The sequence below is a fragment of the Thermobia domestica genome, chromosome 10 (genome assembly GCF_964235325.1).
Source record: "Thermobia domestica chromosome 10, izTheDome1.hap1.1, whole genome shotgun sequence".
Classification (NCBI taxonomy): domain Eukaryota; kingdom Metazoa; phylum Arthropoda; class Insecta; order Zygentoma; family Lepismatidae; genus Thermobia; species Thermobia domestica.
The window spans coordinates 163730783-163746201 of NC_137463.1; the positions used below are offsets into that span (position 1 = coordinate 163730783).

Below are 15419 nucleotides of genomic sequence, written 5' to 3' on the forward strand. Positions count from 1 at the left end.
TGATCTGTGATTTGAACGCTCAAAATCATTAATATTTTATTACCCGATGTGAGGTAGAGACTCATATAAGTTCTGATACACCAAAAAGTTCTTTTTTTTTTCTTTTCTTTCCGCTTTGTCAATTTTTTTTCAAGTGAAATAAGTGTTTTTTTTTTGCGTATGTCGCAAATCATAATTTGTTTTAGCATGCCTAAGATATAATACATGTAATTATTTTTTTCTTTCTTTTTCATTTGTCAATATGATTGAATATATAAAAATTTACTAAAATATAACTCTTTGTATTCTATCGATATATAACCAAGAACTTGTGCTTTTAATATTTTCTTTATAATTATTTGTTTGTCTTTTCTTTTCACTATGGATGTAATAAATTATTTGTATCTTTGTAGTTAGTTGGTTTCCTTTAACCATATATACACTGTCCTGAGTGAGTGAGCGTGTGAATGCATGATAGATTTAATATAAGTAATTTTAGTGATATCATTTGTTGTATTAACATCTATAATATATGTGTCGTGTTTTAATATATGTGTTAAGGTAAATAACCTAGGTCATGAAGGACCGCTACTAATGGTTTAAATCGGCTCTAGGAGTGAAACAAAAATAGCAGGATGAGCCTAAATACGACATCTTTCTTCCAGGAAGTTGAGACTTTTATTGATACGATACATAAATTTATATTGAGTTGATAAGTTTGATTTTTTTTTTCCTTGGCTAATTCATATGTGTGGTCGATCCTAGAGAACAGAGTCCAGATGCTGGATGGTAATCAATTACCGGTTGGAATAACAGTACAAAGAATTAAATTTCACTTTTCTCATTCCCAGGTCTAGGTCTGGGCAACCCCATGATCGTGGTGCCTGGAGCTAGGTCTGGGTGGTATGAGGGAACATGTGTCTATTTCGAAGCATTCCAAAATTGATTAGTCGTTAATAACATTTAGAATGATTCATCTTTCAACGACTTTCCCGACCTTTTACTATATTTCCGGAATTATCCAGTAATCTGTTTCTTATTAAAATACCCTATTTCTTTTCTTTCTTCTTTTCCTACCTCCTTCTTTTACCCTTCTACTTTCTTCTCTTTCTTTCCTATTTCTGAATGAAAGAAAACGGAGTCATGACAGAGTAGTCGCTATTTGCACGGTCAATAAGTTGTTTAGATGAGTTTTCTTCGGGAGTCCGATATGGAGTAATTAACGATAACAAGAAAGTTTATTGAAATTTACTGTATTGGAAAATAATCATGACTTCAATTAGTAGATGATGTTTCGTAAATCGTCCTCGTTAAAGAGAATTAATTTTAGCGACTCCTCTACATTAGCTCTTTTTATCTTTTTTTATTTTTTTTTATTGTTTTCTTTCAGCTATACTTTAAGAACTTTAAAATACATGATAGTGCGTGTCCATAAAAATGCCATCATACTTTAAAATGTTATTACGTTGTTTGGATAATTGTATTTAAATGAAATTGGTCACATTTGAAAGAAAAACTTATTTTTTTCTAACTGTACCTCATAGACATTAAACGTGGGCACCTCGACTGGCGATGCAGGCATCAAGACGATATTCCCATTCACGCCACACACGCTCCAACATATCTGATGAAATGGACTGAATGGTAGCACGATACCATCTTGCATTTCCTGCAGGTTTTGAGGCAAAAGTGGTACATAGACACAACCCTTTGCATAGGACCTTTCCCTAAAAGCACGCTGAACCTGCACCAAACTCTGCGTGCTGTGATATTTCAAAACACACCAACTTCGTTCTTGTGGGGTCGCCATAACTCCTTAAAACTTATTCTTTAATAACAACATAACACAACGAAAGGAAATAAATTTACGTTTTCACATTACGGCATGACAGTAGGAAACATAAAAGCTTCCCAAGTGACCTCCACCACAAACAGCAACTGCCTGCTAAATATCCAACAATGAACCGATATCGGCAACATGTTTTAAAGCTTCCTCAAATAGGCTTAAAACTAGGATTAGGGATTAGGATTTAGATTTCTGGGCTTTCGACTAATCACAAAGTAAGCATGATTGAATTTACTTTTTCTGTGTTTGATGCCGTCCATTATTGACATTGCTGTCCATTGTTGACATACACAAAAATATTTGAGTTTTTCTTTTAAATGTGACCAATTTCATTTAAATAGGGTTATCCAAAATGGCGTAATACCACTTTAAACTATGATAGTATTTTTTGAACACGCTGTAGAATATGTTCAAGATATCTAGTTTGTAATTTGATTTTGCCTAATTTGTCACTATTTACTTGTGTCCAATACCTTTTTCTGCTTCTAGTCGTAATGACATTTCAAAATATAATTTGTACTTTACATTGTTACAAGTGATATTTAAAAATAGGGACAAAATAATAATCCTTAGTAACATTGTATATGCAGTGAAAATGGAAAGGCGTTAATAATATGTCCTCTCCACTGGTCTAGCATCAAGCGCATGCATCTTTGCTCTACGTTATCCTGAATCCGATTCTCGGTAGGAGAGAATTAAAATAATTTAAACGAATTACGGTAGTCTGGATTCCACCTTAAACTGTAGGTCGACGTCTCATATAGTTTTAGTGCTGAAAAGGAACATTAATTTTTTACGAACAAAAAAGCAAGCAAAAGATAATGTCGTTAGATAATGAAATCATTATGATTTGTGAGGATCTTTGTTAGACCTTACTATAGATTAAGTCTACTTGAAATAGATGGAATCGTTTAGAATATATTCTGATTATTTGATTCCGAGATAATAGAGGGAAATGATTTTTCATAATGATGAGCAGACAGGCCCGTATTCGCCGGGGTCTAGGGAGCCGGCCCCCTAAAATTTTACTGGTCGTCCTAAAATTTTCATGATAGGCTTGCAAATGAACTATAATATGGTTGGATCAGCCCCCCTAACTTCTACCAGCTCCCCTACATTTTTGGGCTGGCTACCGGCCTGTGAGGGGAATGTCGTTTGTTTCTAATCTGATGTAGTTGATAGTTTATATTCAGTTAGAATGGCTTTTCTTATTATTTATTCGTAATAATTAGTATATAACTATGCTGTACATGAAAAATAGACCGTTAAGTAGCATATTGTATGTATTGTTGTTTGATCTCTCCTAACAGTGTCACACATACGAGGGGCATTCGGAAAGTAAAGAACGTTTTGCGCTAGCGCGTGCGCGTGTTCCCCCACCCCCACCCCCGATGGGTTATTGACCTGGGCATGCTTTAGCCTCAGTCTGGCACCAGCTGCGATCCGCTACGGTCCGTTATTGCTTCGCTGTGCGACTGTAAAATGTGCGATACAATTACTGATCCCGCCAAGTGTGAGGTTCGTAGTGTGATAAGATTTTTGAATGCAAGAAAAGTGGGTCCGATAGAAATTTATAGACAAATCACTGAGGTGTATGGAAATGTAATGAATGAAGCATCAGTTCATAAGTGGTGCATTATGTTTAATGACGGACGGACGAATGTGCACGATGAGGAACGCTCGGGCCGGCCTTCTGTTGTGACTGACGAACTCAAAGGAAGAATTGAGCGGAAAATTCAAGAGGATAGGCGATTCACTATTGATGGGCTGCACGATGATGATGAACTTAAGGAAGCTGTTAGTGATTGGTTCAACAGTTTGGCGGCAACTGTGTATGCCGAAGGCATAGAAAAACTTGTACCACGGTATGACAAGTGTTTAAATTTACACGGCGACTATGTCGAAAAGTAACTTAAGGTGCCTTCCATTTCAATTCAGGCAGAGCATGTACCATCACCATCTCAGAAATTGTTGAAACTTTTTTTATAGCAACTAGACATGTTTTTAAGAGACCCATATTTTTTTGTTTCGTCGAGAAAAATTTTCCCGCCAAGTAATGGGCCATCAAAGACGGGGAGTACAATTTATGAATTGTAGAAGACATGGAAAATGGTCAATTTCGGAGCCTCACCATTCGGCTATGGAGACAGGTAGAGTTATAATTCTTGTTGTGGTATGTACATAGGGATATAAATAAACTATATTTTATTATAGTTTGGTTTGCGCATGCTTATCTTTTTGTACATAAATTAACAAATGAACGTCAATTTATCTGGAAAGTCGAAGTTTGCGAATTTTTTTCGAGCACTTCCGGTTCGAAATTTAAAATTCTGTTTTCACGGTTGGTAAGACCTAGTTACCCGCTTTCCGAAAAAAAATTTGTATCGCTTCTGTGGTCAACCGTTTTGTCGCAAAAAATTCGAGAAATTGCAAAATTTTCAAAAATCGCCATTTTTTGGCGCCATTTTCTCGAAAACACCATTTTTTAAAATTCTGAAATTTTGTCAGATGGTTCAACCTTACCTGAATAATAAACACACCAAATACCATTCTCGACCAATGCTTCATGGATTAACTGCAGCCTTTTGAAGTTAGCGAAGTTTCGCTAATTTTGATGTCACAGTTAGCAACACTGGGAACAATAAAAGTGCAATGATTTGATGATGTTTGTGGTTCATATTCATTAAATGAAGAATAAAAGGTTTTCTTGGCTGGTTTTGTATTATTTTGAACAAAGAGGCTCTCTGAAATAGTAAAATGAGCCTCCCCCTACTCCTCCGTTTTCTTAAACTGAAGTAATCTGAGGTGGAAATTACGATTACGAAACACACAAATTTTAAGTTTACTTGAAATGGCCATCCAATGAATTCTGATGATCTATAAAAGGCCTAAACTATTACCTCAGTATGATTTGGAATGCTCCAGACAAAGTCTCAATTAAGTGCGATGTCATAACAGTGATCGAAAAATGACAAAAAGTTTAAAAAAATCGAAACGTTTTCTTACGCGTTCCAAAGAAATTTACTGAATTTTTAAACAGAACAATCCCAGCATAAAAATGGGTCACTCTGAATTTTATAGTATTCGACTAAAGTGTGTCAGTCCGCAACCTGAGAGGGAAGTGTGTGTGTGTGTGTGTGTGTGTGTGTGTGTGTGTATTGTGCAAATTTTAAGTTAGCTGCTACTGCGTTGCTACAAATCAAAGGTGCAACCTGTATTGAAGCTGTCATGAGTGACCTATTTCCTTTAGTAGTATGATCCGTAAAAAATGACAGCTGTCTTCTTCAAGAATGTGGTGAATGTCCTGGAGTGGAAGAAATAAGTGTGGTGTCTTTAATTATTGATCCTGATGAAAATGATAGTGGTTACTTATGCCATATGGGAGAATAATGATCTCGTTAAAAAAAAAAAAAAAAAAAAACTGTGCCACTTTCTGTTTTCGTATCGTACATTGCCGGTTTAACTGTAAGAATTGTAATTCATGACTACATCAAGAAAATCTAAAGGGAATCAATTGGTACCGAAAACCACCGTATAAAATTTCAAGATACAAATTCTATTTTACTTCATGTGGACTTCGTTGAAAACTGGACTGTTATTCTGCAAAGTGAAATTCAGAGTTATTACCGAAATATGAAACAATTGACAGTTTTGTTGTAATAAACGACGATAAAACACACGATTCGGCTCACGAACTCATAGTCATAGACAAGATTCTAAACATACTCGAAGAAAAGCGAAAATATATTTTATAGAAAAAGGTTTGAATACGTGAAAATAGGTGTCTACAATTTCCCAAACCGTGTCAGTGATTTCTGATGGTGCTGCATCCCACTTTAAAAATCGCTTTCAGATGTTCGAGATGCAGACAGGTCCGATAAAGCAGTGTTTTTGCAGTGAAACCGGCCATGCAAGGGTCTCTGCGACGGTAGTGGGGAACGGGGGGGGGGGGGGGCAAAGAATGTGGCAACGCGCCATAGCCTTAGGCTAAAACAGATACACAGTATTAAAACCGCAGAAGAAAAAAATGAAATGAAATCTTTGTTTTACGTTCCACGGTTATGCCGGTTAGGCTAAAGGAGACGGTGATTATGAGAAATGAATGAAATGGTGGAATGCAGAAAGTGGAAGGAAACGGGATAACTCCAAGAAAACCCACGAGCACGGTGTTTGTCCACCACAAAGCCCACACGGCACGAGCTGGGATTGAACCAGGGACCCCAAGCACCGGAAGTGAACGCTCTACCACTGAACCACCGCGTTCCCACTAAAACCGCAGGAGAATTCGTGAGTATAGTGCAAGTACAAACTCCGGGTATTTCTCTCGTTTTGTTACCTGCAACTGAATTCGACGACTTCCGGAAGAAAAAAAGGGAAAGTATGCGACCGGTAACTGGTATTCAACGAAGTTATCTTTGGCTTTCGGAAAATTGCGAAGTTTTTATGGCAGTAACGGGTCACCATGAACTAACTTCATACTTCCGCCAAAATCGAACTTTTGCAATTCAAAGTGTAGATTTAAGAAATCTGCAAAAAGGAACTTTTGTTATATACACAGGGGTGCCCACAAGGGGGGGCTATGACGCAAACTGCGTCATTGAAATATTTGGGGGGGGTTAAAAATCTATATAAATATGTTTGACGGGGGGGGGGTAAAATTAATCGAAAAGTTTTTTTTTTCATGGAAGAATACCTATGGATAGACAATTGCGGGGGGGTGCGTCATGGACATAAGGGGGGGTGGGCACCACTGATATACATATGTGTATGATAACCAGTGGTGCGTAGCAGAAATATTATGAATAAATCATGAATTACGTGAAGTTTAAGTGCTGTTTATGCTTCCACATGAACCTTCAGCAGGGTACAGGTTTCCAGAAGAGCATAAGAGAAGTGAAAATAAGTGTTTTGTGACTATCGACAATGTGCTACGCAGGGGCGGATCCAGGACGGACTTCTGGGGGGGGGGAATGTAATACTGCTACTTAGAGCTACTTTTAAGAGCTCCAAACTCTGGGATGGGTTTTATTTATATATAAATAAGAAAGTTTCTTCTTCTGGGGGGGAAGGGACAATCGTCCCCCTACATCCACTCCTGGACAGGGGGTGCTCTTAACCTATGTCCCGAACCTCTACTTTCACGCTCTCTTCACAGTGACGTCACCAGCGAGGAACTTAGAGCTTGTCGTCTGCTTGGCGCGCGAAGATTTGCTAGTAAAACCACAGACAATTCTTTATTTATTTTGGGTTTTTGCTATGTTGAATTGTGTTGCTTGCTTTTCTAGTGGTGTACGTGGACGAATATTATTTAATAGAGAAAAGGTCTATATCTCGGAAGATTTCTTTACGTGGGCTTGGCTGTACAGACATGCAATATTGCAAGATAGTGTGAACTTGAGTACATGTGCACATATGTATTTTTACGTGTATTTGTCTTTCATCTCCAAGTGTTCCACATTATAGTATTAGGGATGTACCGATATATCGGTATCGCTAATATCAGCCACTTTTGGGAGTATCGGTATCGGCAAATAAACACCGATATTTGCCGATACATTTTTCAAACTATTTTCAGTTTGTTTAATATTAACAGTGACACTTATATTTCATCGGTTTCTTTTAGAGTTAAAAGTTGTTCTAAATTATTATCAATTGTACAATCAATCGATTTCTTTATGCATGTATACGCCTTTGATTTGCACTATTCATACTTAACTGATAGTTTTAGTCCCTCCATGTCAAAATAGTGAAGAAAAGACAAATGTCCTCAGTCAGGATAATAGGCACCCGAAGAAAATTTTCTAGGGGGAGCCGATTTCCCGATTTCAAAGTAAAATAAAGCAAGTTTATTTTCCTTATTCATTTTCATAAATTTCTATGTATGCATGAAGTTCATAATTTAAAATTATTTTTCGATATTTTTTCTGCTTATTGGTTCCCTAGATGTTGATTTGACTTAGAAATCAGAGTAAAACTGCGGGACATCGTGTGGATAGAACAGGTCGGGCGATTGTCCCACGCTTTGCACCACAGAATGGAAGAGTTTGACCGTTGAGGAAAACTAGCAGGTTAACTATTTCTAATTCATTGTTGAGATTAGTGTTGTCCACGAAACGAGATCGAGGCGAGAAATGTCTCGTCTCGTCTGCAATTTGAGACGAGGATAATCTTTTTAATTCCTTTACATTTAAAAATATGGGAGTTCTCGTCTCGTTTTCGAGGCAAGATGAGAAACTTCACGAGTCTCATTGGCAACACGAGTTCACCCAAGTATTAAACCTTAAACACTGGTTTAAAGTTGCATGGTTCATCGTTAGAAAAACTATAAATTGATAAAGTGATTGTAAGAACACAATGAAGAGCATTCAAAGATACACAAGTCATTACACAATATACTCCAATAATAAATATGGTTCAACTGTTGTTATATTTCATCCTTCGTGGATCTTCCGTGACTTTAGGAGGTCACAAATTTATACAAGAGGCTAGAGAAACTTCGAGGCGAGACGAAAAGAGCTTTTTTCGAAAATCGATTCTACAAGACGAGAAAACCTAATTTCTCGTCTCATCCCGATTCGTAACAATAGTTAGCATACAAATATTTAGATATAAACCAAATGCATTTTTCCGGACTGTCTACTATTACTGTCACGAAGTGCAATCATAGCGTCAACAATGGGTACATTAAATATAATCTGTGATGGATAGTCGACATAACGTTTAACACGGATGGGCTCCGTTTTAATGATCGTGTGGAGAAGATATGAATTGGCAATTTTAAACTTTAAGCCTGAGTGCCGTATATTGAACAAAATAAAATGCTAGGCATCAAAGGGCTTCCGCAACTGAATACATCGACAATCTATTATTAATATTATTAATATTCTTCTTCTTCAAATTATTATTATTATTATTATTATTATTATTATTATTATTATTATTATTATTATTATTATTATTATTATTATTATTATTATTATTATTATTATTATCCATGGTTTTATGTATTTATTGAGATATTCTTATCAGTAATCACAAAGTAATCTATTTATGCCGGGTATGGAACTCACCTCATCATTGGTTCCGCAATTACTTTAACTCCAGGCACCGGAAATTTCAGATATTGCCCTGGTAAAACACATATTTATCTGCAACTTTGCTTAAATACATTAACAGCAACATTTCAGATATAAATACATGTAAAATGTAATTATAATTCAACAATTGTCTATCTCATCAAAAAATAAATAAATGATCATGCAACACAGGTACATCGTTAATTTTCCATAATATAAATTGCGTTAAGAAGATGTTCTATTTATTTCTGGCTTATTATTTATTTATTTGTAGTTTGTGTGTAGGAGAATGTTGTGACTGCGAAAATGTTATGTATAAAGAAAGAAAAAAGACATTCTGGCTGCTTCGTACACCTCTATACCTACTTGCTGCTCCTCGCTGGTGACGTCACGCAAAACGAGGAGCGAAGCGTCTGTGCGTATAGCGCAACCTTTCCTTCTAGTAACCTTGCTCCTGGATGAGTTATGAGTGAACCAACATCTATTGGATCATCTGCACGGTTACATGCTATTAGCAAAGAAGACAACAACCAAGCAAATAATTGGCCCATGTAAAAAAAAAAAAAAAAAAAAAAAAAAAAAAAAACAGTGAAATTTTGTTTCCGAAGACCATTTTAAGTAAGTGAACTTGAAATTTGTGTGTTTCGTAATCGTAATTTCCACCTCAGATTACTTCAGTTTAAGAAAACGGAGGAGTAGAGGGAGGCTCATTTTACTATTTCAGAGCCTTTTTAATCAAAATAATAAAAAAAAACAGCCAAGAAAACCATTTATTCTTCATTTAATGAATGTGAACCACAAACATCATCAAATCATTGCACTTTCATTGTTCCCAGTGTTGCTAACTGTGACATCAAAATTAGCGAAACTTCGCTAACTTTAAAAGACTGCAGTTAATCCACGAAGCATTGGTCGAAAATGATATTTGGTGTGTTTATTATTCAGGTAAAGTTCAACCATCTGACAAAATTTCAGAATTTTAAAAAATGGTGTTTTCGAGAAAATGGCGCCAAAAAATGGCGATTTTTGAAAATTTTACAATTTCTCGAATTTTTTACGACAAAACGGTTGACCACAGAAGCGATACAAATTTTTTTTCGGAAAGCGGGTAACTAGGTCTTACCAACCGTGAAAACAGAATTTTAAATTTCGAACCGGAAGTGCTCGAAAAAAATTCGCAAACTTCGACTTTTCAGATAAATTGATGTTCATTTGTTAATTTATGTACAAAAAGATACGCATGCGCAAACCAAACTATAATAAAATATAGTTTATTTATATCCCTATGTACATACCACAACAAGAATTATAACTCTATCTGTCTCCATAGCTCCGATGTTGACCATTTTCCATGTCTTCTACAATTCATAAATTGTACTCCCCGTCTTTGATGGCCCATTACTTGGCGGGAAAATTTTTTTCGACAAAACAAAAAAATATGGGTCTCTTAAAAACATGTCTAGTTGCTATAAAAAAAGTTTAAAAAATATCTGAGATGGTGATGGTACAATTTTATATTTTTTTGCCTGAGTTGAAATGGAAGGCACCTTAAGTATCACATAGTATGTAACACAAATTTCGCCTTTGTATATCAGTTATTAAAGTGTTTATACAAAAACGTTCTTTACTTTCCGAATGACCCTCATACTTTTAACAGTGATACTCGTTTACTTGTAAGATTTGCAACCTCCAGGAGGTGTTCATTATCCTGTTATCGTTCTTAAGTAAACATAGGTTCTCCCTTGTGGTTAAAAGATTAGCACTCTCTCTTTGGCTGCAAGAGATCCGTGATCAATGTCAGGTAGAAGACTATACGAATAGGGTTCCACAATAAAATATAGACCTTTGTCATGTCTAACCTCAATGCTGTAAAGGAACGCTAAATGGGACACTCAGTTTACTGAAGGAGTTTGCTCTTTTTGGAGGGATTTCATCTCTAAGCTTCTATCTGAAGCTCCATTCATACTTCAAGAGATTATGCCCAGATATTTTAAACAACTTGTATAAATTTTACTATCTATTATGCTTGTAAAGAAGCAGAATATTTCTTTCAGAGCACAATGAAAATGTCTCCATACATTTGTGCGTAGTTTGTTTAGTAATAAAATGAATTTCGTATGAATGATTCATCTAGAGATATGAATATGAACACATCAGAATTTCAAACTTCTTGCTCATCTTTCATTTCAAACGAGCTAATTACGTTGTCAATTGAATTTATGAATGTAATGATATGAGTTAGTAACTAGGCTAGGTTTTTGGAAGATAGAGTCGATAGTGATGCTAAAGTAAAGAAAACGTTCCCTAGCTTTGTAGTCATTGGGATTATATTCTTTGATTTTTTTTTTTTTTTAATCAACTCGTAACTCGAAGAGTAGAGTAGCAAACAGAAAGAATTCAGTTAATGGTTTGGCTTTAACAGGCTGAAAACCATATGATTCAATTACGAAAGAAATTCTTCTCTTACTCTAACATTTAAGGAGACTATACAATCTGATGTAGAATTTTACAAACTTGACTTAAGAAATGTCACCTGAGCGTCATGTGTTACATTTATGTAAGATTCAGCAATACCTGGTATATACCCGACGACCAGTAACAGAAGTTAAGAAGAAGGATATGGAGGATTTATTACCATACAGTCCGCCTTGCATCATCGATTTTTCAAGGAACTACCATCTGAATCTCCTACAAGAGCCCATGTAGTTTCACAAGTGTAAGTAGATTGTTTGAATTAGATTTCTTTGACGGCAGTTCCTATTTCCAGATATTTCTTAAGGCTGCAGACTACTAAATATTTTTGAAAAACTAATATTTTTCTTTTGCCGGTTTTTCGTAAGTGGAAAGAGGTAGTAAAATGTAACTTACCACAATAATAGATAATATTATTCTACACCCGAAAATACGAATCGGAAGAATTTTCAGTGTTGCCATTCATATATATTATACTGTGACCAGAATTTGAATTACTCAAAAATCTAGGTAAAGGCAGAGACTAGAAAAATGAACTCAACGGTAATTGATGACTTATTATGCTGTCTATGTTTTTTGTTTACTACTTTTTAAATAATATTTCTATTTATTTTATAAACCTTACATAAATTATTACAAAATAAATAAGTTATTACAAAATAAATAGAAGCATTATTTAAAAAATAGTAAACGAGAAACACAGACAACATGATAAGTCATCAATTACCGTTGAGTTCATTTTTCTAGTCGCTGCATTTACCTAGATTTTTAAGTAATTCAAATTCTTTCCACAATGTAATTTATATGAATGGCAACAGTGACAATTCTTCCTATTCGTATTTTCGGGTGTAGAATAGCATTATCTATTATTGTGATAAGTTACATTTTATTACCTTTTTCCACTTACGAAAAACGGGCAAAAGAAAAATTATTAGTTTTTCAAAAATATTTAGTAGTCTGCTCCCTTAAGACAGACATCTGAGATTAAATTTTAAAAAGTAAGGCCAGTCTACAAGCTTTTTTTTAAAGCTGAGTTTAACATCCCATGATTAAGAACCGAGGCTAAAGAAGAAAAGGATGATGAGATGGGTGATAATGGTACAATGAAGAAAGTAGTAGGAGAACTCCGAGAAAACCAATGTACAGTATTTGGTGTTTGTCCATTATAAAACCCATTTGTCGCGGGCTGGGATCGAACAGGAACTCCACGCACAACAAGAGGGTGCTCTACCATGGAATCATAGCTAAAGGTGTTTTCGAGATTATCCTAAATGACCCGAACTGAGAGAGAAATACAATTACAGAACATTCAGATCACAAAGAAATTAAGTCGCACAATTTTATTTCACATTAAAAGTATCAGGTAAAAGCATTTAGTAAATTTGTCCTTTCTTAACATGCAAATGTATTACACAAAGGATCTTCTCTTATTCTGACATTTTCAAAGACTGTATTTTTTCCTGCAATTAAATATTTCATACAAAGTTTCTATTTATTTTTCTCTCAATTTTTTAAATATAACTTGGATTCAGTGTGCTTCGAACACTCCAAATATCAAAACAACCAACCAACGAAACGTTTTTAGGCAGGTATTTTCAAACGCTGCTGCTGCAATCAAACCCGTATTTATATGTTGTTGGCCCCTGCGCTCTAAATAATTTGCCGCCCTCCGAGAACGACCAATATTAGAGTTGAATTCAGTTTTTGGGGTCGCTGACATGAATAGTGACAGTTTTAATCCAATTCAACATCAAGGTCATACTCCAATCCCCAGGGAGAGAGCGAGATTTTAAAACTAATCGAAAACGACAGATATTAGCGTTGAATTAATAATTTTCGAGGTCGCTGAGTTTAACAGTATTAGTTTTCATGATCTTCAAGTTCATCCTCACACCTTGGGGTGGGGATGGGAGGGAATGACTTTAAACATAATCAGATTAGCTAGTTAATAAGTGCACTCTTAAAAATTTCCTTGCTCAGAAATGAGAAAAATGCATGTTCAAAACAAAATAAGTAATTTTTACTCATATTTGAGGAAAAATGTCTCATTATTTCCAAATGTGTTTTCATTTATGAGCTCAAGGCAAATTTTCAGGTTCCCATTTATGAGATTTTCTCACTTCTTAAAAATGAGAATGGAATAGTGCGTGATTTTCAATATCATAGATGATTTAAAAAACAACGATAACAATCTTACCGAAATAATATTACTATGTTTTACTAGGGAGTAATATTATTAGGGCTTAATTACTATTCAGGAAAGGAGATTAAGGATTTCAGCTGTAGCAGAGTGCGAATGGATATGAGTACGCAGTAGGTGATGCAGCTGAGGTGGCGTATGAATACACGTCATGTGACAGCGGCGAGGAGTAGCGTACATATCAACTTTCGAACGTAAGTTTGGGTGAATTGTAAACACTACCATACACTAAAAGTTACTGTAGTATACTGTAGTATAGTAAAAGTACTGTAGTGTAGAACGCTGACCCCCCCCTCATACAGGTTATATAGGCTATAGCAGTCAGGTTGGCTCTTTATGTATCAAAGCTCAGTACTCAATTTACATAATAACGAGTGCAGCAATAACAAGTGAAGGCGGGTTAGAGCCCCGTAGGACACGTTGTTTTCTATATTACAATAGAACGGGGAGGCATGTCAATGTTTTACACCCTTCGTCATTCGTTATAATGTGCAAAATAGCTTATGTACGGAAACAAAGAATACATAAGTCATCTATGTAGTTAGAAACAGCATTACAAAAGTGTGATTTATTATTATGGAATTGTAATACAAAGGTACTTTGTACTGATCACCTAGCATAGCTTGGCGCCTCCGTTCTTTCACTAAAAGTAATCGTTTTAATGACACGCGTTTGCTGGTTATTTATGACATAGTACTGTACGCATTTGCTCTTGATTTAACGTAGAGGCTGCGGTAGCTCAGTGGTAGAGCGCTAACCTCTGGTGCGATGAGGCCCTTGGTTTGATCCCAGGATTTCCAGCTTGCGGCAAGTGGGCTTGCTGGTGGATAAACACAGTATGCATAGGTTTTCTCGGGGTTCTCCCATTTCTTCCCACTTTCTTCATTCCACTATTTTTTTCATTCTCATCATAATCGTCTCCTTTAGCCTATCCAACACAACTGTGGGAAGTAAAACTCAAAGATTTCATTTATTTTTTTTTAACCCAACGTCCCAGAATTGTGCTCCAAGGCTAAAAGAGACAGTGATAGAGATGGATAATAATGGTGTAATGAAAATGTGGACGTACGTTTCTTGGCAGTTTTTGCATGGGTTTGTGACCTTGTTTCCAATCTGAATTGAATCCTAGCAGTGGAGTTTCAGCACATTTATGAGGGGCACAAATTGTCGCATTCCCCTGCAGTAATGAAGAAGGTGGAAGGTAGGGGGTGATTCCTGGAGCTCCGGACCTTCCCCGAAATCGCTACTTTTATGTAAATTTTATCTAATTTTAGGTACAATTTTACATGTTTTAATACAATTTGTCCTCGTATTGAACTTGGAGCATCTCCGAAATAAATTCCTGCGTGCGTTTCTTGTAGGAGGAAACTGAAAAATCCTGGAAAAACCCACGAACACGGTGTTTCTCATGTAGGTAACTTTTTTTATGGTAGAGAAGTAGGCATATTCGACTGCGATAACTCAGTGGTAGAACTAAACTCCGATGCATGGGGTCCCTAGTTTGATTCCACCTCCGTCAAGTGGGCAGTGTGAGTAAACATATTATGTATGTCTGCTCGGGATTCCCTCACTTTCTTCATTACAGCATTTTCGCTCATGATCATCATAACGTCTCCCTGAGCCTCGTAGCATAAGCGTGGGACGTTACACTCCAGCAGAAATTGTTCTGTTATTCTGAAGTAGATGGATAATTATTGAATCTGAATTATCAAGAAGTTGGTATAATGTTGGATCAAACGGGACAATATTGAGTAAACCACGTCGATGAAAAAGAAAAGTCTTGAGAAAGTGGACAGTGATGAAAAGAAAAATGTTCAACTGTCTGATGCAGTAGGAATAAGTAACG

General features: G+C 35.9%; 1 protein-coding gene across 1 annotated transcript in view; it reads right to left on the bottom strand.

Moving 5' to 3' along the window:
• LOC145661657 (acyl-CoA Delta-9 desaturase-like) overlaps nt 1–15419 on the bottom strand; it is a 62329-nt gene that overhangs the window by 25711 nt on the left and 21199 nt on the right. The gene's annotated exons all lie outside the window — the stretch shown is intronic.